The sequence below is a fragment of the Notamacropus eugenii genome, chromosome 4 (genome assembly GCF_028372415.1).
Source record: "Notamacropus eugenii isolate mMacEug1 chromosome 4, mMacEug1.pri_v2, whole genome shotgun sequence".
NCBI classification, from domain to species: domain Eukaryota; kingdom Metazoa; phylum Chordata; class Mammalia; order Diprotodontia; family Macropodidae; genus Notamacropus; species Notamacropus eugenii.
The window spans coordinates 108,884,470-108,907,915 of record NC_092875.1 but is presented as its reverse complement, the minus strand read 5'-3'; the positions used below and the strand labels follow the sequence as shown (position 1 = coordinate 108,907,915).

Sequence of the window (23,446 nt, the reverse complement as noted above, 5' to 3'; positions counted from 1 at the left end):
TTCCTTCAGTACTTGGCAATGAATTTATCTACCTCTAATGAATTCTAGAAAATATTTTTGTGAGTGTGTGTGAGAAATCATCCTTTTCATTTCCTCACACTTTGGATTAAGCACCACTATGTGTTAGACACTGTGCTAATCTCTTAACTGATATTTGCTTGGATCCTCACAACAACTGTAGGAGATAGGTACTATTATTTTCATTTTACTGTGACTTGCCCAGGACACACCAGTAAAGTGCCAGGGGCCAGGTTTGAACTTAAATAATCTTGACTCCAGACCAGGTGCCACCTAGTTCCCCTCATTTAATAGAAAAGTAGTTTTATCAGAAAAGAAGTAAAGATCTCTTTTACAAAGGAAACTAAAAAAGCACAGTGATTTTGGTTGTTTTCTCCCCCTTTTGCCAGAAATGGATAGAGAGAAGTATTTATACTCATCAATTAATATGCGGAAAGGGAAAAAAATCTTTAGTCAGGTAAACTCTTTAAAGATGCATACACAGGAACACAAAGACTGCTTTATACAAGTTAGGATGAAAACATTATATGTTTCAATAAATATCCCTTCTTGGTTCGTAACTGAGAACTTAATACAGATTTTTAAATAAAAGCAACCTCCGCTCATGTCATTTTAGGATATTTCTTAGGAATGAAATGGGATCATTTCTGATACTCTCTCCTGGGAGAACCCCACCTGACAGAGTGAGCTGAGTTTAGCAACTGAATATTTATGTGAATGAGAGAAAAGAAACATGATATAATACATGACTTTCACTGCTGCTTTTAAAAAGGCTATGTGGGCCTACAGTGTGAGGGGAAGGGGATATTATGATCAAATATCTAACTGAAGAATAACGCATTAGTTGGGAAAATTTTTATCATTACTTCAAAATCTCTTGTGTTGTCCTTGAATTAGGGTTAAGAATTTAAGTCAATGGAGAGAAAATATGCACATACATGTAGGAGACATGCATATTTGTGTATGTATATATGTTAATGTGTGCATATATGTGTAGATATAGATAAGGACATGAATATAGATATACACTTCAGATACAAATTAGATATGCATACGGATATGAATATATGGACATGGATGTAGATACACGTAGAAATATAATACAGATAGATGCAGATACAGATATGGACATAGATATGAACATAGATACAGATAGAGATGTGATATAGTTATGGATATGGAAAAAGGAACATGTACAGAGTAGACAGGGATATAGATAGGGACTCAGATATAAATATGGATATGAATATACATAACCTGATATACCTCCATAGGTAAAGATAGAGATAAGACATAGATATGGACATGAATATAGGTATAGATAAATATAGGTACTGATACAGATTGGCTATAGATATGGAAATAGAAATATATGGAGATTAGACAGGTATATTGATAAGAACACATAATAGATGTGGATATGAATATTCATATGAAGATAGTGATACAAATATAGATTAGATGTAGATAGGTATATGGATATAGATATGGATAGGTGTATAAATAATCTAGGAATTGAAAGAGCTAGGTAATAGGGTAAATCCAGGAAAACACATTAACACCAAGACCTTTCAATGCCCATGTCCCAAGGGAAAAGACCAAAGCTTCTCTCAATCTGTAGGTACTGAAGGTGATGAGTCTAGCCCCGTCTCAACCCTCAGCTGCAGGGGAACATGGAAGGGTAATAACTTGCTCTTCTGCTGAGCACTAAGGGGGGCTTACCTTGCTGTCTGGCTCACCTTTGTTGATCACCTCAGATGCACGGAGGGACTGGGGCTTCTGTCTCCACTACTCCCAACTGGGGTGGCGGGGTGTTCCTGGACAGAAGGAAAGTGGTACAACCACGTCTCAAGCTAGGGTCATCAGGCATGGGGGACCTCTGGGAACTGAGTCAGTTCGGCTGCCTGGGTGTTATTCTCCTGGCCTCAGCAAGAGGAGAGGAGGATTCTCACAGGTCATAAAATCCTCAAATCGAGGAGACCTCTGTTGGGATGGCAAACGCCATGTCACTCTCTTCCCCTGCTTTAACCTCCTCCTCCAAGAATCCTCAGCATCCTTGTAAAAATCCTGCTGTGTCACCACAGATCCACATCACAACAAGGAGAGGTTCATGACTGTGGGGCTGGGGCAGAGGTACGGGGGACCAAGGCTTTTTCACCCTCCCCATCATCTCCTCCCCACTTCTGAAGGTTCTAAGTACAGAGGGCAGCTTTTGATTTTGGGGGTGAGCAACTGGGACCACACTGGTCAGAAGGAAGTGACTAAACAGCAAGCTGCTTACAGCAATCTGAGGCAGAACTTGTGGGGGCCACACAGAAATGACTGTCCAGAATCCAGGTTTGGATGGTGGTCTCTGACCCCTGTTCTGGTCACAGTCTCCTCATCACCACAGAAAGAGAGCTGTGGAGCTAGGATCGATATGAGAAGGGGCAAGAGAATGGAAGTCCCCAAACTCATGGAAGTCCTAAGCAAGGAAGTGATGGTATCTGCTGGCTGTGGGAAGAACCAAATTCTAACTTTGACAGAAACTGGCTCTGGGTTTGCATTTAGAGAGAACAAGATGTGAAAACTTGGCCTTGGCAATCAGACCAATGCCATCCCCAGCCCTGCACTGATAATGTCCAATGACCAGCCAAATACCAAAAAGACTTGTGGGGCTGAATTCAGCATGAGAATGGATTGCAAAGGAAACCTCTACCCTTTGGGTGCTCTCAGTATGGTCAGCTAGGACACAATTACAAAGGGAAATTCATGCCTGACCTAAGAGGACAGAATATGACTATGAGCTGGTCCCTTGTTGAGATGCCATTTTCATTGAAAAGACAAAAAAATGGACAGGTTTTGCCAGTCACCAACTTCGTTTTGTGAGATGTTGCCTATGGCACCAATCACACGCTGTTTTGGATTCTCAGACAGGTGCTTTCTCTTGAGGGTTTCGAGGGGATGCCTGGCTGGGCCATGCAGGACAGAAGGATGAGATGATCCCTCAACTGCTGAAGCTCTTTGATTTCCCAGGTCCTGGAGCCAGGCAAATCTATGCCATCTATACCAGCTACACCTGATCCTTCACCTTCAGTGAAGTTGGTGGCCTGTTTTTCTGGGGAGCTATCAACACTTCTCAGGAGTGCACCATGTATCCCAAAGCTCTTCAGTACCTCTGTGGCTAGATCATTAGAAGCTTAGCTTGTGGGAAGAGTGGTATTCTCCTGGCTGCAGATGAGAGTACTGTCAGCTGGAGCCAGTCTCCAACCTTCAGTGAATTGGGCTACCAGGATCACAAGTCCAAGTCTTACACTGGTGTCTGAGAAGTGAAAACCCTGGATGGCATTTACACAGAGCAGGTTACCAAAGGCTACTTCCACCCCTCGGTGAAACTGAGGGACTAGAGGGAGACTGAAAATAAGAAGCCAAAACATCTCCCTGAGTATAGTCCCTGCACCCTCTCCTGATGTCAGGAACAGCAACGTTGCCAGCAGACTCTCCAGGCTCCTCGAGGCAGGGGACATTGCCAATGTGCCTGGAACACAAAGAAGATAGATGGGAAGAGATTACTCAGTGAAAGGTCGCCTGAAGCTCTTATTTGTTAGTGTTTCCGAGGTTCCATTTTATAAGCAAATTCAACGTTTACTACTTTTTTACTATATGATCTCCAAAGTGTTTCTCTCTCCCTTTCTCTCTTTTCTCCCTTCCATTACACCAAATGTTCAATTAAAATATTTTCTCTGAGTTTAGAACTTAGCATTCCTTAAAAAAAAAAAAACCACCAAGAAAAGCACACAAACCAAAAGAAAACCTTCCAAGAGCATCCTTGTAAAAATCCCCACTTCCAAGAACATCACTGTAAAAAAAGAATCCCTCTTCCAAAGGTATCCTCCTGCTCCAAATGGAAACAGATTCTAGAGAGACTCTTTGCAACTAAATACACCTATTCATGCAAGTCTTGCTTTCATACTGACTCCAACAATGCTATTTTCCAGGGTTAGCTATTGTGCTAACACCCTAACAACTGAATTTTTATCTGTTTTCCTAAGTACTAAGTTTAATCTAGAACAGGCATTTAATCACAGAATCAATATTAGCCATTTCTAAAGCTTTACACCAAGGATTGGCTTAAGCCTAAATGCATGGCTTCCAATATCCTGTGACGTTCAAGACATGCTGCAAGATCCCTCAATTCAAAATCCATGCTCCTGTTGGCCAGCTAAACGATTTCAAGCTTGTCTTTTTCCAGAGTCACAGAATCATTATTGGAAGGGAAACCCAAAGTTCCTCCTGAATAGTTCATATAACTCATCAGCAAAGAGACTCTTCAACCATATTCCCAATGGGCCAGAAGGGAAAGGAAGGGGAGTTGCTGAGGTGTACTTCTTCAACAGGGCTTGTACGGAACCCGCTGCTCAGATTCCTGGCCAGAGCGGCCCTTAGGCACCTGTCAACCTTCACCTCCACTAACTAACACTTCCTCTGTCCCCCAGTTCACTCAGCAGACGCAGCTCAAGTCACTACCTACCCCGGCCCCACCTCTGCTGCCCCCAGCACCTCCACAGCCTCAGCCCCAACCTCTGCACACTCTCCACCACTGACATGACCACATCGAACCCCTCTCAGGTGCAGCAGAACTACCGCCAGGACTCAGAGGCCTCCATCAACCGCTACAGCAACCTGTAGCTCTATGCTTCCTATGTCTACATGTCCATGTCTTACTACTTTGACCAAGATAATGTAGTGTTGAAGAACTTTGCCAAGTACTTTCCCCACCAGTCCCACGAGGAGAGGGAGCATGCTGAGAAGCTGATGAAACTCCAGAAGCAAGCCTGCAGCCACATCTTCCTGCAAGAAATCAAGAAACCGGCCCTAGAAGACTGGAAGAATGGGTTGAATGCAACGGAGTGTGTTCTGACCTGGGAAAAAAATGTCAATCAGTCGTTACTGGAATTGGACAAGCTGCAAACTGACAAGAATGACCCCTTTTATGTGATTTCATCCAAACTCACTACCTGGACCAACAGGTAAAGCCCATCAAACGAGTGGGTGATCATGTAACCAACGTGTGCAAAATGGGAACATCAAATTCTGGCAAGGAGAAATGTCTTTTTGACAAGCACACTCTTCGAGACAGTGACAGTGAGAGCTAAGCCACACCTGGCTTCCCCCACACCTGGGAACTGTGGGCAAGAGTCCTCCTGTTTTTCAGTGTACGTCTATTTTGGTTATCTGACCGTAATCTGTACGAAAAATGGCACTCTTTGCATCCCAAAAAAGAGACTGGGTACTAATGAAAAAAAAAAAAATAAAGACAACTCAATACCCCCAATCAATGCTTATCTCAAATCTTTGAAGATCCCCAGGATGGTGAAGAGCACCCAGAATGAACTGACCAATCCCATTGCATTTTGGACACCCTTCGTTATTGGACATTCCTTTCTTTGTGTGGAGCTGAAAACTCTCTACAATTGATTCCCTAAGGTAAGTGGATTTTGTTTCTGGAAGACCCTGTTAATATGCAAGCTTGTCTGGGGAAGGGGTGAATACATTAACACTTGGAGCTTAGTTGAGTTTCTCTGATTTCTGGTTGTCCCTTAGGGGAATAGGGAAGGATGTGAATGGGACAGAGACCTGGAAAATTTTGATATGATAAGGCTAGGTTAGAGCAGGGAGAAGGGTCCGAAAAATGGAGGAAAGAGGATAAATAACATGTGAGGATATTGTCAAAATCCAGAGCTGCTTTTCTGGAACTGAAGGCATGGTAGCAAGGTTGCCCCAAGGGTAAGGGTGCTGAGCCTAGAGCCAGAAAGATCTGAGTTCAAATGCTGCCTCAGACATTTACTAAATGAGTTACCCTAGACAAATCACTTCACTTCAGTTTCTTGGTGTTTAAAACAGAGACAATAACCGCACCTACCTCACAGGGCTCTGATGAACATCAGATGAGATACAGTGTGGTTTGCAAACTTTTAAGTCCTGTATCAATGGTAACTTATTTTTGGGAAAGTGAACTTTCATAAATTAAATCCTCTTTTCTTATTTGTTTGTTTGTTGGATTAGCATCATTCAGAAATACTTTGTCCTTGATTCCAGTTTGTGAAGAATGTGAAATTAATATCATTGTGAGCAAACATGAGTGTCCTAGGGAAGCCACCTCTTTAAAGCAAACCTGCATTAGTTCCTTTAGAAAGGGTGAAATTCAGACTAAATGGCTGGTTTGAGAAGTCTTAGTTTCCTTTGGAGATTACACGAATTTTTAACGAGTCTTTGATAGGAAACTGGTGACTGAACATTGAGTCACCCTGCTCTCCATTCCTTTGCTGCTGTCAACAGAGACTAGTATCCAGAGGCCATCCCTACTAAATAACAATTGATTTCAGATACAGCCAGTTGTGGACAAGGCAGGTGAAGGAAGAATATGGCCATGTTGTGTGAATTTCATCAGGCTTTAATCACTGAGGTACTCCCTTGCTTAACCTGAGTCCTATCTCTAGAGTTAAAAGACTTGTAGGAAGTTAGAGAACAAAGGATCAATTGTATTCTCATTAGCATCAGAGTATCTGAACAGAAGTCCTGCTGGCCAATGTCCTGTGCAGGTGAGCTTCTTATTATAGAGTCCTGAGTGTTCCAGTCTGGATTACTCTGTCTCCTCCCTCCAATTCTTTTTTGACGTTTTGTGAATAGGGTCACAAATGACCAGAGACTGTTGGCTAGAGGCTAGTCACTTATACTGGGGATAGGAGGTATATGTCACTTGGTTCTAACTTTGCTCCTAGCCATTATCATCCATTCAAATGCACTTGAATAAGAGTATTCAGATAAGTATTTTTTATCCATGTGCTACTCTTGTATGTGGGTATGATGGATGAAGCCAGGGTTGGTGGGGACTTGAGTGTCATTGATGTGGAATGGGGATATCTCAATAGACATACAGATAAAACACTTACTTAGTCCTTGTTTACCTGTGCTAGGCTCCATGCTATAACTAAAGAATGATGGGGAAGAGAAAGCAAAAACCAAAAAAAGGAAGAGGCAGAAAAGAGAAAAAGAAGAGGCAGAAAAGAAAAAAAGAGGCACAGAAAGGTGAAGAAAGAAGAAAAAGATAAGAAAAGGAAGGCAAAAGAACAAGAAACAAAAGGAGAAAGCAGGAACCGAAAAGAGAGGAGGACAGGATGCAAAAGTGGAGGAAAAAAGGGGGAAGAGGAATATGGTGAGGAGAGAAAGATGAGGGAGAGAAAGATGGCAAGGAGGAAAAACAGGAAGACAGGAGGAGTGGGAAGAGGAGGAGGAGGAGGATAACCACACCATTTACAGGGGAAGAACAAGGCATGGCCAGTCACCTCTCAGCAGGGAGAGGGCTTTTGTGGCCTTAGAGAGTCCCACTCCCCTCCTGTGAGGACCAGGAGTTTAGCACTCAAGCAGCAGGACTGATTTGGTTTCTGGAGGTTTCCCCACCTGGTTTGGGACAGCCTTCCTTTTGTCCAGGAAGACCTTAGTCATTCCAGTTGGGAGTGGTTGTGACAGTCACCTCCGCCCTCTCAGTGTATCTGAGGTGCGTCAGACATCAACGTGGGACACCCTTGGTGGTCATCAGATGGGTGAGTTCTTGACCCCACCATGAGCTCCCCTAGAGCTGGGGCCTAGGTCTCAGCTAGACTCAAATACAACTTTCAGTATGTGGCGGGGTGAGGTGGGGTAGGGTTGGGGATGAGAGTAGGGGGGAAGTTAGAAGGGATAGGGGAGACTGTGAGAGGGATGTGAGGGAAGTTCTGGTGCCCTAGCTTGGTTGACTCATGGGTATTAAAACCTGCTTTGGTGTTAATGTATTTAGAGCCTGTTTTTCTATTTTAAATAAATGATCTATTTTTACCTCTACAGTGTAATGTTATGCAATAGTTTATCAAAAATTCCTCCTATGGTGTTCCTACCTTACACCACTAGGGTTGATTGAAGTTGCATTTATAGGTCACTTTGACATTTTCAAAATTCTTTAACCATATTATTTAATAATAACATGGCTTAATCTTTTGAGGATGAAATTCAAAGGGCTTGGTGGTTAATTAGAATAAGTTTCAGTAGATGTGAACCCTCTACCAAGTTGAAAAGCTTGTGAACTGAGAAAGGGCCACTTCATGGTGGTTTTGTCTCTGGGATTTTATTTCTCAACTGAGAGGCATGTGTGGAAAGCTCAAGTCCATACCAAAATCTTTTGAATAACTTTTTCCACACTAATATTCTTCATCATTATTAAAGTTGTTCATCTGTGTGTTAATGAGCAAACTGCTATATACTCTATACTACATCATACTGTTCATTTCATTGAAATATTGGGCTCCCTGTGCTGTCAACATCCTGTCCTCTGTAAACAGGACCAGTGTTGAGGCAGGACAGGTGGTTTGTGTAGCAGGTGTCCAGTTACAAGGAGGAAGATATGGTTGAGCATGTCATGCTGTAGATAATTCTGGGAGAATTTCAAATGCAAGATTTTACACATTAGTAAATAGAAATAGTATTAGTTAAACTTCATTGAACATTTCAGTATGCATGCATTCCATCATCTACAATAATTGCTACTAATGAGAATGCTTGGGAGTTATTCTAACATTTACTGCAATCAGAAGATGGGAAGAAAATACAATGTCCTCCATCTGAGAGAAGGAAAAATCCCAGGTCATGTGAGAGGTCTGCTAATTGAATCAGGAACACTTTGACAGTTACTGATCTAAGAGCAGCAGCATTTTTTAGAGAGCATGACTCAAGAGTTTCTCCAGATGCAGCAAGTGGTATGGGAAACAATATTTCCAACCAATAAACTGGAATATGGTGACCACAACAACCCCAGGAACCCAGCTTCCAATGGAGCAGGACAGAAAAGACTAGCAAATAAAAAAGATAAAAGGAATAAAAAGAAGACAGGGAAGACTTTAGATAGATGGGTGAAGAAGGCCAGAGACTGAATTTGGGGAGGTTAAATTTAGGAAAATTGGAGGAAAAATTGAAGATTGACTTGAGATGATGGAAGAAGAGGTAGACTCCATCCAATGAGGTCTCCAGCTGGAGAAGCATTCGGGAAAAAGTGTCTAAGGGGAGGAAAAATACTCAGGGAAAGGCAGAAAGTACATCACATAAGAAAAAGAAAGTGAAAGACAATGGTAACAATAGAAGAAAGAGAAAAATTGGATGAGCCTGCTCTCTGCTGCTTGGAGAACTGAGAGAAAATAGTTAGGTGTGACTGTCAAGTTTTTAAAAGCTGAAAAAGTAAAGTGAATCAACCCATAAAGGAAATAGAGAACATGGAGGGAAGAGTGGTTAAAGGAGGAAATCTGTAAGGAAAGTAAACCTATAAATGGTAGCATGAGATGATGCAGTTTATGGGGAGATAGATTTGGAGTCAGTATGACTTGAGTACAAAATCCTTCTCCAGACAATTATTGATGTGACCACAATGAAGGCACTTAAACTTTCTTAGTCTCACGTTGCTCATCTGCAGAAATTAAATAGTATGCCCCAACATACAAAGATGTTGAAAAGATCCATGATTTCACATACAAAAAGTGCTTCCAAATCTTTATGCTCTACACAAATGCTAGCTGATGTAGCAGCAGCAGCAGCAATAGCCGCAGCAGTAGTAGTAGTAATAGTAGTAGAAGTAGTAATAGTAGAAGTAGTAGTAGTAATAGTAGTAGAAGTCATAGTAGTAGTAGTAATATTAATAGTAGTAGTACTAGTAATAGTAGTAGTAGTAGTAGTATTAGTAGTAGTAGTAGTAGTAGTAGTAGTAGTAGTAATAAAGGGAATCAGCATGTAAAAAGAATATACCTACAAAGTAAGCAAAAAAGTAAATCTTATAACTGGAGTAATGTAGTAACAAAATCAAAAAGCACAGAATCCTACTTTTGTAACAAAGAAGATCAAAACGTACAACCAGATGAAGACAACAAAGTCAAAACTCCTACGTCCAAAGCCTGCAAGAAAAATATATATTGGTCACAGGCCCTGCAAGACCTCAAAAAGATTTTGACAATCAAGTAAGGGAAGTAGAGGAAAAATTGGGAAGAGTATTGAGAAAAATGGAGGAAAATCATGTAAAATGAGTCAACAGCTTGCCAAAGGAGACCATGCCCCCAATAATACTAAAGAAAATAATACCTAAAAATGCACAAATGGCAAAAGGCATCCAAAAGGAAATGAAGAAAGATTGCCTGAAAAACCAGAATTGATCAAATGGAAAAGGACGTCCAAAATCTCCCTGAAGAAAATAATTCTTGAAAAATTAGAATGGAACAGATGAAAGCTAATAACATTATGAAAAATCAAGAAAATACAAAACAAAACCAAAAGAATGCAAAAATAGTAAATAATGTGAAATATCTCATTGGAAAAACAACCAACCTGTTAAACAGATCCTGGAGAGATAATATAAAAATGATTGGACTACCTGAAATCCATGATCAAAGGAAGAGTCTAGACATCATCTTTCAAGAAATTATCAAGGAGAACTACCCTGATATTCCAGAACCAGAGGGTTAAATGCATATTGAAAGAATCTACCCATCACCTCCTCAAAGAGATCTCAGAAGGAAAACTTGTTGGAATATTGTGGTCAAATTACAGAGGGCCCAGATCAGGGAAAAAACCACTGCAAGCAGTGAGAAAGAAACAATTCGAGTATTGTGGAAATACAATATTAATAACACCAGAGTTAGCAGAGGTACTATAATGTACAAGCTGCTAGACCTCTTATTGACCTGACTGTATTTCCACAATACTGGAACAGAATAGTCCAGAGGTCAAAGGAACTCTAGAATTCAAACCCAGAATCACTTACCCAGCAAAAGTGAGTATAATATTTCAGGGAGAAAAATACATATTCAGTGAAATAGAAGCCTTTCAAGCATTTTTGATGAAAAGACCAAAGCTGAATAGAAAATGTGACATTTAAATACAAGGATCAAGAGAAGCATGAAAACTTAACAGGAAAGAGAAATAATAGGGGATTTCCTAAAGGTGAACTGTTTCCATTCCTGCATGGAAAGATATTTGTAACCCTTGAGAGTTTTCCCAGTATTAGGATAGATGGAGGAAATATTATATTCATACATACGTTTATGGAGTGTGAATACATATATGTATGTACACACATATGCACATATGTGTATTTATGCCCGTATGTACATGTACATAGCCATCAGGTCAAGACCCAACTCAGAGCAAATGACTATCAGCCAGAGCAAGATCAATGGAGAACTCGTGCAACAATGTATCCAACACACCCCATACATAGCAGGAAACAGGCCCACTGAGAAGATGTCAGTTTTTCTGGAACATCACAAGAGTAAGCTGCCCCTCCACATGGAACCCAGCCCCACACTTTTCCTACAAGATTATCCTTTAAGTGCAGTCCTTACACATCCCTCCTCTTCTCACTCATGCTGTGTCTATTTATGAGAGAATATAGCCTCGTTATATTGGGGGGGAGGGTGGGGCTATTTTGATTTTTCTTACCGTGTGATTTAATTTAATGCCTTTCCCTTGAAATAGTTGTGTCCTCAGGGAAGGCACACAACCTGAACATTGCAGTCTTGCACTACCAAACATTCAGGCCTCCCTTTTCTTTTCCTCCTTCCTCCTCATTCCTCCTCCCCCAGACTGTCTTTCCATCCCTTTATCCCAAGAACCCCCTCTTTGGGTCTCCTCTGAGTCCCCTTGAAGCCAGTCACCCATTTTTCTGTAATTTGAATTAAATGGTCACTGGGTTTCCTTTCAACTCTGAAATTCTATGAATCAGCCTTGACAATGAGCCTGTCAACACAACACAATATTTTGAGAAGCTCATTAAGAAAAGAGATGGTTACATTCAAGGATCAACCTGCCTTGTCCAAGGGACCTTTGAATCTGTTATTATATGTCATTGAAGTAAAACCACGTTGAGAGAGAAGTGAGGTGGAGAAACTTAGGAGGTTATTTTAAATGCTCAGGTGACTAGGTTTTGATTTTGTTTAATTTCTGAAAATGGAGCATCACAAATTTGTCTTCTTGGAATGCTTGCAGGAGATGGACAATTTCAGGGATTTTTGGAAAATACCCAGGAAACTCTGCTTAGTTCATCAGGGCTTTTGTGCATGAAGGAGAAGGTGCTTCTGACTTTGTGTTGCATGTGAAAAGGTGCTTCAGGAGTTGGTAGTCAAAGATGAGTGACTGTGGAGGAGATAAATATCTTGCTCCAAAGAGTCGCCATTTCATTATCAAAGTATGCCATCTCACTGTAGTGGTGAAAAGCACTAGTTTAATTAAAATAGAAAAACAGTTGAATTGACATTCGGGGACTCTTCTCCACTTATTAGCAGCAAATGGGAAATAGATGTCTCTTTCGGTAAGTCAGGGAGACCTGCAAAGGAATGACAAAACAAACTGTCCACAAATTGGAGACTTTTCAACCAAAATACAGACCGGAACAGGGCTCTCAAAGTGCTTTCAGTTCAGGGTTTGTGGATTCTAAGTCTGAGGGGGTGTGTGGCATTAGACACTCTGCTGATCCCGAGGGGCATAAGTTCTAATGGCACATAGGAAACTCCCTGAAGTTTGCAACAGTCTAATGGTGGGGCTTGGATCCATTACTCTATGTAGAAATAATACCAATAGTGATGATAAGAATAACTCCCATTTATGTAGCAATTAACCCTGTGCCAGGCACAATGCAAAGCACTTCAGGAACAATTTACAATTACTTCACTTGATTCTCACAAATATGGAATGCAGATGATATTATCATCCCCATTTTACAGTTAAGGGAATTCAGGCAAAAAGCATTTGTCCATGGTCACCAGAGCAGAAAAAGACAAAACAGGATGGTCTTGGAAATATGTTAGTGTTAAGTACGAATGGTGGCAACTAATTTTATAAGTGGTAAATTTATGAATTCATGTTAAAACTTTCAATTCCCTCAGCAGCTTCCAGAGGAGGCAGTATAACAGACTGGTCCTGGGAGCAAGAAAATCTGAGTTCAGATACTGCCAGTAAAACACACTAGACAGTTAACTTCACCTTTCAATCGTCTGGGCAATATTCCGTGACCATAAGTTGGAAGATAATTGCTGATCCACTGATCGGTACAAGTTTTCTCACTGCATTCCTAATCACCTACCCTGAAACAAAGTCAAACTCAAACCAAATGCAGCTTCCTAACTTTGAGAACTCAGATAATAAATACTCTAGTAATGAGTTACATGTATTTTTAGGTAATCATATATGTGTAACTTATTCTAATAAACATTTTTCTGACTAAAATAATAGGAAGAATGAGGCATTTAATATATGTATGTATACATACGCACACGTGCAATTCAGTGGTTCAGTACTGGCAAGGAATTGATCTCCCTCTAATTACTTGGAGTCAATATGCTTGTGTGTGTATATGACAAATCATCAATTTTATTTCCCCACACTTTGGATTAAGCACCACCATGTGCTAGACACTGTGCTAATTTTCTTCACCAGTATTTCTTCACCAATATTTCCATTGGTCCTCACTACAACTGTAGGAGATAGGTATTATTATTTTCGTTTTACTGTGTCTTGCCCAGGACACACCAGGAAAGTGCCAGAGGCCAGGTTTGAACTTACATAGTCTTGACTCCAGCCCAGCTGCCACCTAGTTCCCCTCATTTAATAGAAAGGGAATTTGAACTGAAAAGAAGGAAAGGTCTCTTTTATAAAGCAAACTAAAAAAGCACAGTGATTTTATTGGCTATTTCCTCCCCCTTTTGCCAGACATGGATGGGAAGAGTATTTCACTCTTTTATTCATCAAGAAATATGGGAAAAGAACAAAAAATCTTTAATGACGAAGACTCTTGGACTAAAGATGCATACGCAGGAGCCCAAAAACTGCTTTATACAACTTAGTATGATAAAATTATATGTTTTCATAAATATCCCTTCATGGTTCTTAGTGAGAAGTGAACTCACATTTTTCAATGAAAGAAATCTCCACCCCCACGCCATTTTAGGATTTTTCTTACAAAAGAAAAGGGATCATTGCTGATTATCTCTCATGCCAGGAGCCTCCCGCCCCGACAGAGAGAGCTGAGTTATTAATGGAAAATTTACGTGAATGAGAGAAAAGGAACAAGATATAACATAAGCTTTTCACTATTGCTTTTAAATAGGTTAGGTGGGCCGAGAGTTTGAGGGGAAGGGGACCTTATGAACAAATATCTAATGGAAGAATAACACTTTAACTAGGGCAACTTTTGTCATTGCTTCAAAATCTCTTGTCTTGTCTTTGTATTGGGGTCAAGAATTTAAATCCATGGAGAGAAAATATGCATATGCACATACATGAAGCAGATATGCATATTTGTGTATGTGTATGTGTTTATGTATGGATATAGGTAGATCCATATATAGACACAGATGAGATGCAGATATCAACATGAATATAGATAGAGATTTTAGATTCAGATTATATAAGCAAAGGGTTATGAATATATGCACATGGATATAGATACACATACCGATATGGATATGGATGTAGATACAGACATAGATACAGATGAGATATCAGTATGGACATGAATATAGCTGTAGATAAAGATAGGTACAGGTACAGATACAGATTGGATATATATGTGGAAATAGAATCATATACAGATTAGACAGGGATATAGATAGGTTCAGAGATATAGATATGGATATGAATATAGATACACTGATGTAGATATGAAGATAGATATAGGTACAGATTAGATATAGATATGGACATGAATATAGATATAGATATATAGAGACACAGACTGGATAGATATGGAAACAGAAACATAAGCAGATGAGACTGGTGTACAGATATGGACATGTATATAAATATAGATATAGATAGATATAGGTATAGAAACAGATGAGATAGATATGGAAAGAGAAACATAAACAGATTAGACAGGGATATAGGTAGAGAAACAGATATAAATGTTTATATGAAAATTGATACACTGAAGTAGTTATGGAGATAGATGTAGATGCAGATAAAGATTTGATATAGACAGGGATATGGATACAGATATGAGTAGATATATAAATAATCTAGAAATTGAAAGAGCTGGGTAATAGGGTGAATTCAGGAAAACTCATTAACACCAAAACCTTTCAATGCCCATGTCCCAAGGGAAAACACCAAACCTTCTTTCAGTCTGTAGGTACTGAAGTTTATGAGTCTAGCCCCATCTCAACCCTCAGCTGCAGGGGAACATGGAAGGGTAATAACTTGCTCCTCTGCTCTCCACTAAGGGTCACTCACCTTGCTGTCTGGCTCACCTTTGTTGATCACCTCAGATACACGGAGGGATTGGGGTTTCTCTCATTACTACTTCCAACTAGGGTGGCAGGGTGTTCCTGGACAGAAGGAAGGTGGTACAACCATGTCTCAAGCCAGAGCCTCAGGCATTGGGGACGTCTGGGAACTGAGTCAGTTCAGCTGCCTGGGTGTTATTCTCCTGGCCTCAGCAAGAGGCGGAGAGGATTCTCACAGGCCATAAAGTCCTCAAACCTTTGCTGGGATGGCAAAAGCCATGCCACTGTCTTCCCCTGCTTTAACCACCTCCTCCAAGAATCACCAGAATCCTTGTAAAACTCCTTCTTCATCATCACAGAGGCAGAGCACACCAAGGAGAGGATCAGGAGTGTGAGGCAGGGGCAGGGGTGCAGGGGACCCAGGCTCTTTTCCTCTCCACATTATTCCCTGCTCTCATCCAGGCTCTAAGTGCAGAGGACAGATTTTGATTTGGGGAGCAACCAACTGGGACCTCATCTTTTGGAAGGAAGTGACTGAACAGCAAACTGCTTACAGAAATCTGGGGCAGAACTTGTGGGGACCTTACAGAAACTCCTGTCTGGGGTCGATGTATGGACTGAGGTCTCTGAACCCCTGTGACACTCACAGTCTCTTCCTCACCACAGAAGGAAAGTTATGGAGCTAGGGTTGAAATGAGAAATTGCAGCTTGGACAGGGTGATAACAAAAGAGTGGAAGCCCCCAAATTCATGGAAGTCCTCAGCAAGAAAATGATCCTGTCTGCTGGTTGTGGAAGGAACCACACTCTAGCTTTAATAGAACCTGGCTCTGTGTTTGCATTTGGAGAGAACAAGATGGGGCAACTTGGCCTTGGCAACCGGACGGATGCCATTCCCAACCCTGCACAGATAATATACAATGGCCAGCCAAATACCACAGTGACTTGTGGGGCTGAATTCAGCATGATAATGGAGTGTAAGGGAAAACTCCACTCCTTTGGTGCCCTGAATGTGGTCAGCTGGGACACAATTCTGACAGGAAATTCATTGCATGGCCTCAGAGTTTAGAATATGACTGTGAGCTGGTCCTCTGCTGAGTTGCCATCTGCACTGAAAATACAAATATTGTACAGATTTTCCCATTCCCCAATGTCATTGTCTGGGATGTTTTCTGTGACACCAATCACACTCCAGTTCTAGACTCTCAGAAACCTGTTTTCCCTTGGGGGTTTGGAGAAGATGGCCAGCTGGGTCTCACAGAGCAAAAATATGAGATGGTCACTCATCTGGTGAAGCTCTTTAATTTCTTACGCCAGGGGCCACGTAAATCTATGCCAGCTACATCTGTTCCTTCACCTTCAGTGAAGTTGGTGGCCAGATTTTCTGGGGTGCTACCAATATTTCTCAGGGGACCACTATGTATCCCAAAACAGTTCAGGACCTCTCTGGCTGGACCATTAGAAGCTTTGTTTGTGGGAAGAACTTTATTACCTTAGCTGCCACAAAGCAGGTTGCCACAGGCTATTCACACTCCTTGTTGAACACCAGGGACTAGAGCCGGAATGAAAAGGAAAAGCAAAACAACCTCCCTGCACATAATCCTGACATCCTCTCCTGATGGCTGCAAGGCTGCCAGCCAGCTCTCCAGGCCCATCTAGACAGTCGAGATTGTCAATGTGCCCAGGAACACAAAGAAGGCAGATGAGAAGAGACTCCTCAGGGAAAAGATCTCAAAGCTCCTGTGTTAGTCTTTCAGGTTCCCTTTTAGAACCAAATTCATCGTCAACTCCCTTTTTGCTGTAGGATCTCCAAAGTGTTTCTCTCCATCTTTCTCTGCTTTCTCCCTTCCCCTACCACAAATGTTTCATTAAAATGTGGCTCTTAGTTGACTACTTAGGATTCTCAGAAAAACAAAAACACAAACAACAGTAAAAAACCTCCTTCTACCAAGACCACACTTGTAAAAACTCCCACTTCCAAAAACCTCATTGTAAGAAAAAAAGGACTTCCTCTTCAAAAGGCGTCCTCCTGCTCCAAATGGAAAGAGATTCCAGAGAGGGTCCTTGCAACGAAATACTTCTATTCCTGCAAGGTTTGCTTTCATATTGAATGCAACAATGACATTCTGCGGGGCTTGCTATTGTGCTAACAACTTAACAACTGAATTTTTATCTATTTTCCTAAGTAGTAAGTTTGATATAGAGCATATATAATATCATAGTAAGAATATAACAAGCCTTCCTAAAGCGTTAAAACCAAGAAGTGACATGGAAGAATGCATGGACGCCAATATTCTGTGAGGTTTAAGAGATACTGAAAGACTGTTGAACTCAAATCCACGCTTCTGTCGGCCAGCTAACGGATTTCAACTTTTTATTTTTCAAGAGTCACAAGCCATATTGGAAGGAAAACCCAAAGTTCCTCTGAACAAATTCATGTAACACATCAACTAAGAGACTCTTCAGCACTGCCCCCAATCAGCTGGAAGGAGAATCACTGTGGTTTCCCACTATAATAGTGCTTCAATCTAAACAGCTGCTTGATTCCTGCCCAGAACCACCCTTACCTCCTATCCATCTTCATCTCCACTAATCAACAGTTTGTCCATCCTCCCATTCGCCCACCAGCCAGTTGCATAGTTGCCCCTGCCTGTGATCCTCTCCCTCCACCACGCCAGCCTCAGCCCCAGCCTCTGTACAGCCTACACCTGCATCATGACAACATCGACCACCTCTCAGGTACAGCAGACTTGTCACCAGGACTCGAAGGCCGCCATCAACCGCCAGATCAAAGAGCTCTAAGCCTCCTGAGTCTACCTGTCCATGTCTTACTACTTTGACCCAGATGACGTACCATTGAAAAACTTTGCCAAGTATTTCCTCCACCTGTCCCACTGGGAGAGGGAGCATGCGGAGAAGCTGATGAAAGGCCAGGACAAGTGCAGCGACTGCATATTCCTGCAAGACATCAAGAAACCCAACCAAGAAGACTGAGAGAGCGAGCTGAACGCAATGGAATGTTCTCTGCCCTTGGAAAAAAATGTCAGGCAGTCATTACTGGAACTGCACAAGCTGTCAAAGGAAAAGAATGACCCCCATTTACATGACTTTATGGAAACCCCACTACCTGGACAAACAGTTAAAGTCCATCACACAACTAAGTGATCACGTAACCAAGCTGCAGAAAATACACCCCACCCCTGCCAATTCTGGCATGGAGGAATATGTTTTTGACAAGCACACCCTTGGAGACACAGCTAAGTCACACCTGGCTTCCCCCATACCTGGGAACTGTGGGTTAGACTCCTACTGTATTTCAGTGCATGCCTACTTTGATTATCTTACCATAATCTGTACCAAAAAACTACCACTATTTACATTCCAATAAATGACCTGGTTCTTATGAAAGAAAAAACAAAACGTACCAATATCCACATTCAATAGCAATCTCAAACGTTTGAAGACCCCACTATGGTGAAGATCGGCCATGAAGACCTGAGGAATCCCACTGCACTTTGGACAGCCCTCATTCTTAGAAAGTGTTTTCTCTGCATGCAGCTGAATTCTCTACAATTTATTCCCTAAGGTAAGTGGATTTTGATTCTGGAACACCCTGTTTGTATAGAAGCATGCCTGGAGCAAGGGTGAATACACGAACTCATGGAGCTTAGTTGAGTTTTTCTGGTTTCTGGTTGTCCCTTATAGGAGGAGAGAAGGCTGTGAATGGGACATAGAGCTGGAAAATTTTTATGTGATAAGACTGGATCAGAGGCAGGGAGAAGGGTCAGAAAAATGGAGGAAAGAGGATAAATAAGATCTGAGGATATTGGGAAAATCCAGAGCTTCTCTATTGGAAATGAAGGCATGGTAGGAAGGTAGTCCAGATGGTAAGGGTGCTGAATCTGGACTTAGGAAGACCGGAATTCAAATCCTACCTCACCCATTTACTAGCTAGGTTACCCTGGACAAATCACTTTACTTTAGTTTTCTTATGTGAAAAACAGGGACAATAATTGCACCTACCTCCCAGGGCTCTTATGATCATCAAGTGAGAAAACATGTACTTTCCTTTGCAAACCTTTAAGTCCTATATAAATTGTAACTTATTATTTTCTGTACTTACAATGAATTTTCATAAATTAATTCCTCGTCTCTAAATGCTTATTTGTGTTATTAACATCATTCAGAAATACTTTGTCCTTGCTTCGAGTTCATAAGAATTCTAAATTAACATCTTTGTGAGCAAACATGAGTGTACTAGGGAAGCCACCTGCTTAAAAAAGCCCTGCATTGGTTACTTTAGAAAGAAGGAAATTTGCACTAAATGGCTGGTTTGACAAGTTCTAGCTTCCTTTAGAGCTTACAGGAACCTTTAGGGTGTCTTTGACAGGAAACTGGTGACTGAACATTGAGTTGCCCCGCTCTCCACTCCTTTCTTGCTGTCAACAGAGATTGGTACCTGAAGGCCATCCCTATTAAATAACAGCTGCTGTCAAATACAGCCTATTGTGGATGAGGCAAGTGAAGGAAGAATGGGGCCATGATTTGTGGCTTTCATCAGGCTTTAATCACTGAGCTGCTCCCTTCCTTAACCTGAGTCCCATCTCTAGGGTTGAAAGCCTTGAAAGAAGGTGGAGAAGAAGGAATCAATGGGTTTTCTAATTACATTCAGGGTATCTGAACAGGGTTCCTGCTGGCCAATGTCCTGTGCAGGTGAGCTTCTTAATACAGAGCCCTGAGTGTTCCAATCTGGATTACTCTGTCTGCTCCCTCCAGTTATATTTGGACATCTTGTGAATATTTTTACAAGACAGCAGAAGCTGTTAGTTAGAGTCTAATCACTTATACTGGGACTAGAGGGTATTTATCACTTATTATTAACTTTGTTAATACCCATTATCATCCAATCAAGTGCACTGGAATAGTACTACTCAGATAAGAATTTTTTATCCACGCGGCTATTTGGGGGGAGTTGAGTGTCATTGATGGGGAATGGGGACATCTCAATAGAGAGATGGATAAAACACTTCCTACTTTCTTGCTTTCCTGTGCTAGGCTCCATGCTATTACTAAAGACTGAGGGGAAAGAGAAAGCAGAAAAGAAAAAAAGAAGAGGTAGAAAAGAAAAAAGAAGAGGCACAAAAAGGTCAAGAAAGAAGAAGAAAAGGAAAAGAAGGCAAAACACAAAGTAAGGGAAGGAGAGAGTAGCAAATGCAAAGAGGAGGAGAGGATGCAAATGTGGAGGTGAAATGGGAGAAGAAGAAGAGGAATATGGTGAGGAGAGAAAGATGAGGGAGAGGAGGAAATGGAGGAGTAAAAGCACGAAGACAGGAGGAGAAGGAAGAGGAGGAGGAGGAGGACAACCACACCATCTACAGGGGAAGAACAAGGCATGGCCAGTCACCTCTCAGCAGGGAGAAGGGTCTTGTGGCCTTAGAGACTCCCCCTCCTTTCCTGTTGGGACCAGGAATTTAGCACTCAAGCAGCAAGACTGATTTGGTTTCTGGAGGTTTCCCCACCTGGCTTGGGACAGCCTTCCTTTTGTCCAGGAAGACCTTAGTCATTCCAGTTGGGAGTAGTTGTGACAGTCGCCTCAGCCCTCTCAGTGTATCTGAGGTGCGTCAGACATCAACGTGGGACACCTTTGGTGGTCATCAGATGGGTGAGTTATTAACCCCACCATGAGCTCCCCTAGAGCTGGGGCCTAGGTCTCAGCTAGACTCAGGTACAACCTTCAGTACGTGGTGGGGCGAGGTGGGGTAGGGTTGGTGATGAGAGTAGGGGGGAAGTTAGAAGGGCTAGGGGAGACTGTGAGAAGGATGTGAGGGAAGTTCTGGTGCCCTAGCTTGGTTGACTCTTGGCCACTGAAACCTGCTTTGGTGTTAATGTATTTATAGCCTGTTTTTCTATTTTAACTAAATGATCCATTTTCACCTCTACAGTATAATGTTATGTAATTGAATATAAAATATTACTCACATGCTGTCCCTCACTTACCCTACTTGGGGTGAATGAAGTTACATTTATATGCAGCTCCGAATTTTTAAAAATATTTTACAAATATTATTTGATAGTACATATGACAATCTATTTAGAAAGAAATTCAAAGGGTCTGTGGATTCAGTAGAATAACTTTGAGTAGATGTGAACACTCAACGAAGTTCAAAAACTTGTGAGCCGCTAAGAGGCCACTTCATGGTGAGGTTATATTTCTGGGATTTTATTTCACAATTGATAGGAATGTGTGGAAATCTCTAGTCCGTAGTTAAAAAGTTGTGAAAAATTTTTTCCACACTAATATTCTTCTTCATTTTAATGGTTGTTCTGTAGTTTGTCAACATGCAAATTGCTCATATGGTATTGTTCATTTCATTTGAACATTGGTCTCCCTGTGCTTTGGAGATCCTGTCATCTGTAAAGAGGGCCAGTGCTGGGGCTGGACAGCGGGTTTGTGTAGCAGGTGTCTACTCAGTAGGAGGAAGACATGGCTGAGCAAGTCATGGTATAGACATTTTGAGGAGAGTGTCAAATGCAAAAGGAGATATATGAGTAAATAAAAATAGTATTAGTTAAACTTTCTTAAACATTTGGGGACAAATTCATTCCATCACCAACAATAATTGCTACTAAGGAGAATGCTAGGGAAATATTCTACTCTTTATTGCAATCAGCAGATGGCAAGGAAATACAATGACATCCTCGTGAAAGAAGAAAAAATCCCAGATCACAGGAGAGGTCTGCTAATTGAATTAGTATCACCTTGACAGTTCTTGATTTAGGAGCAGCAGCATTCTTTAGAGAGCATAACTCAGGAGTGACTCCAGGTGCAGCAAGTGGTGATGGCAAACAACCTTTCCACCCAACAATCTCTCATATCATGACCACAACATCCCCAGGAACCCAGCTTCAAAAAGAGAAGGACAGAAAAGATTAGAAAAAGAAAAAATAAATTCAATAAAAAGAAGACAGAGAAGACTATAGATGGATGGGTGAAGAAGGCCAGAGATTGGAATTGGGGAGAAGAAAGTAAGAAAATTTGAGGCACAATTGAAGATTGACTTGAACTCATGGAAGAAGAGTTGGATTCCATCTAATGAGGACTCCAGATGAAGAAGGATCAAGGAAAAAGTCTCAAAAGGGAGGAAGAATACTCGAGGAAATGCAGAAGGTATAGTAAATAAGAAAGGAAAGTGAAACACACTGGTAAGGACAGAAGGAACAGAAAAATTGGATGTCTGCCTATCTGCTGCTTAGAGCACTCAGAGAAAATAGGTAAGTGTGACTATCAAGTTTTTAAGAGGTTAAAATATAAAGTGAATCAACCTGTGAAGGAAAAAGAGACCATGGAGGGAAGAGTTGTTATAGGAGTAAATCTCTAAGGAAAGTAAACCTATAAAGGATGGGATGAGTTGATGCAGTGGATAAGGTACTACATTTGGAGTCAGTATGACCTGCGTACAAATCCTGCCCCAGACAATTACTAACGATGTGCCCATGATCAACTCACTTAAACTTTCTTTATCCCAATTTCCTCATCTGACAAACCAGAATAATAGCTCCCAACATACAGAGGTGTAGAAAGAATCAAGTGATTTAACATGTATAAAGTTCTTACAAATCTTAATGCTCTATATAAATGTTAGCTGTAGTAGTACTAGTAGTAGTAGCAGTAGTAGTAGTAGCAGTAGTAGTAGTAGTAGCAGTAAGTAGTAGTAGGAATAGTAGTAGTGGTAGGAATAGAAATATGAGTACTAGTAGTAGTAGTAGTAGTAGCAGTAGTAGTGGTTGTAGTAGGAATCGTAGTAGAGGTAGGAATAGTAATATAAGTAGTAGTAGTAGTAGTAGTAATAGTAGTAGTAGTAGGAATCATAGTAGAGGTAGGAATAGTAATATAAGTAGTAGTAGTAGTAGTAGTAATAGTAGTAGTAGTAGTAGTAGTAATAGTCATAGTAGTAGTAGTAGTAGTAGTAGTAGTAGTAGTACTAGTAGTAGTAGTAGTAGCAGTAGCAGTAATATTAGTAGTAAAAAAGGGAATAAGCTTGTAAAAGGAATATACCTATAAAGTAAGCAAAAAAGTAAATCTTACCAATGGAGTAATGCAGTAAAAAAATAAAAAGTGCAAGTACGCTCCACAAAACCAAGGCATATTCACTCATAGAGA

At 41.1% G+C, this 23,446-nt stretch overlaps 1 long non-coding RNA gene and 2 pseudogenes across 1 annotated transcript in view; 2 read left to right on the top strand and 1 right to left on the bottom strand.

The window, feature by feature from the left end:
* The first annotated feature begins 1,732 nt into the window (after positions 1 to 1,732).
* On the top strand, positions 1,733 to 13,515 carry LOC140500453 (ferritin heavy chain-like; annotated as a pseudogene).
* LOC140500455 (uncharacterized) overlaps positions 12,273 to 23,446 on the bottom strand; it is a 32,785-nt gene continuing 21,611 nt past the window's right edge. Inside the window, exon 3 of the long non-coding RNA XR_011965744.1 lies at positions 12,273 to 12,391. This is a non-coding gene — a long non-coding RNA (uncharacterized lncRNA). The remainder of the gene's footprint in view (positions 12,392 to 23,446) is intronic.
* LOC140500450 (ferritin heavy chain-like) lies at positions 15,197 to 23,172 on the top strand (annotated as a pseudogene).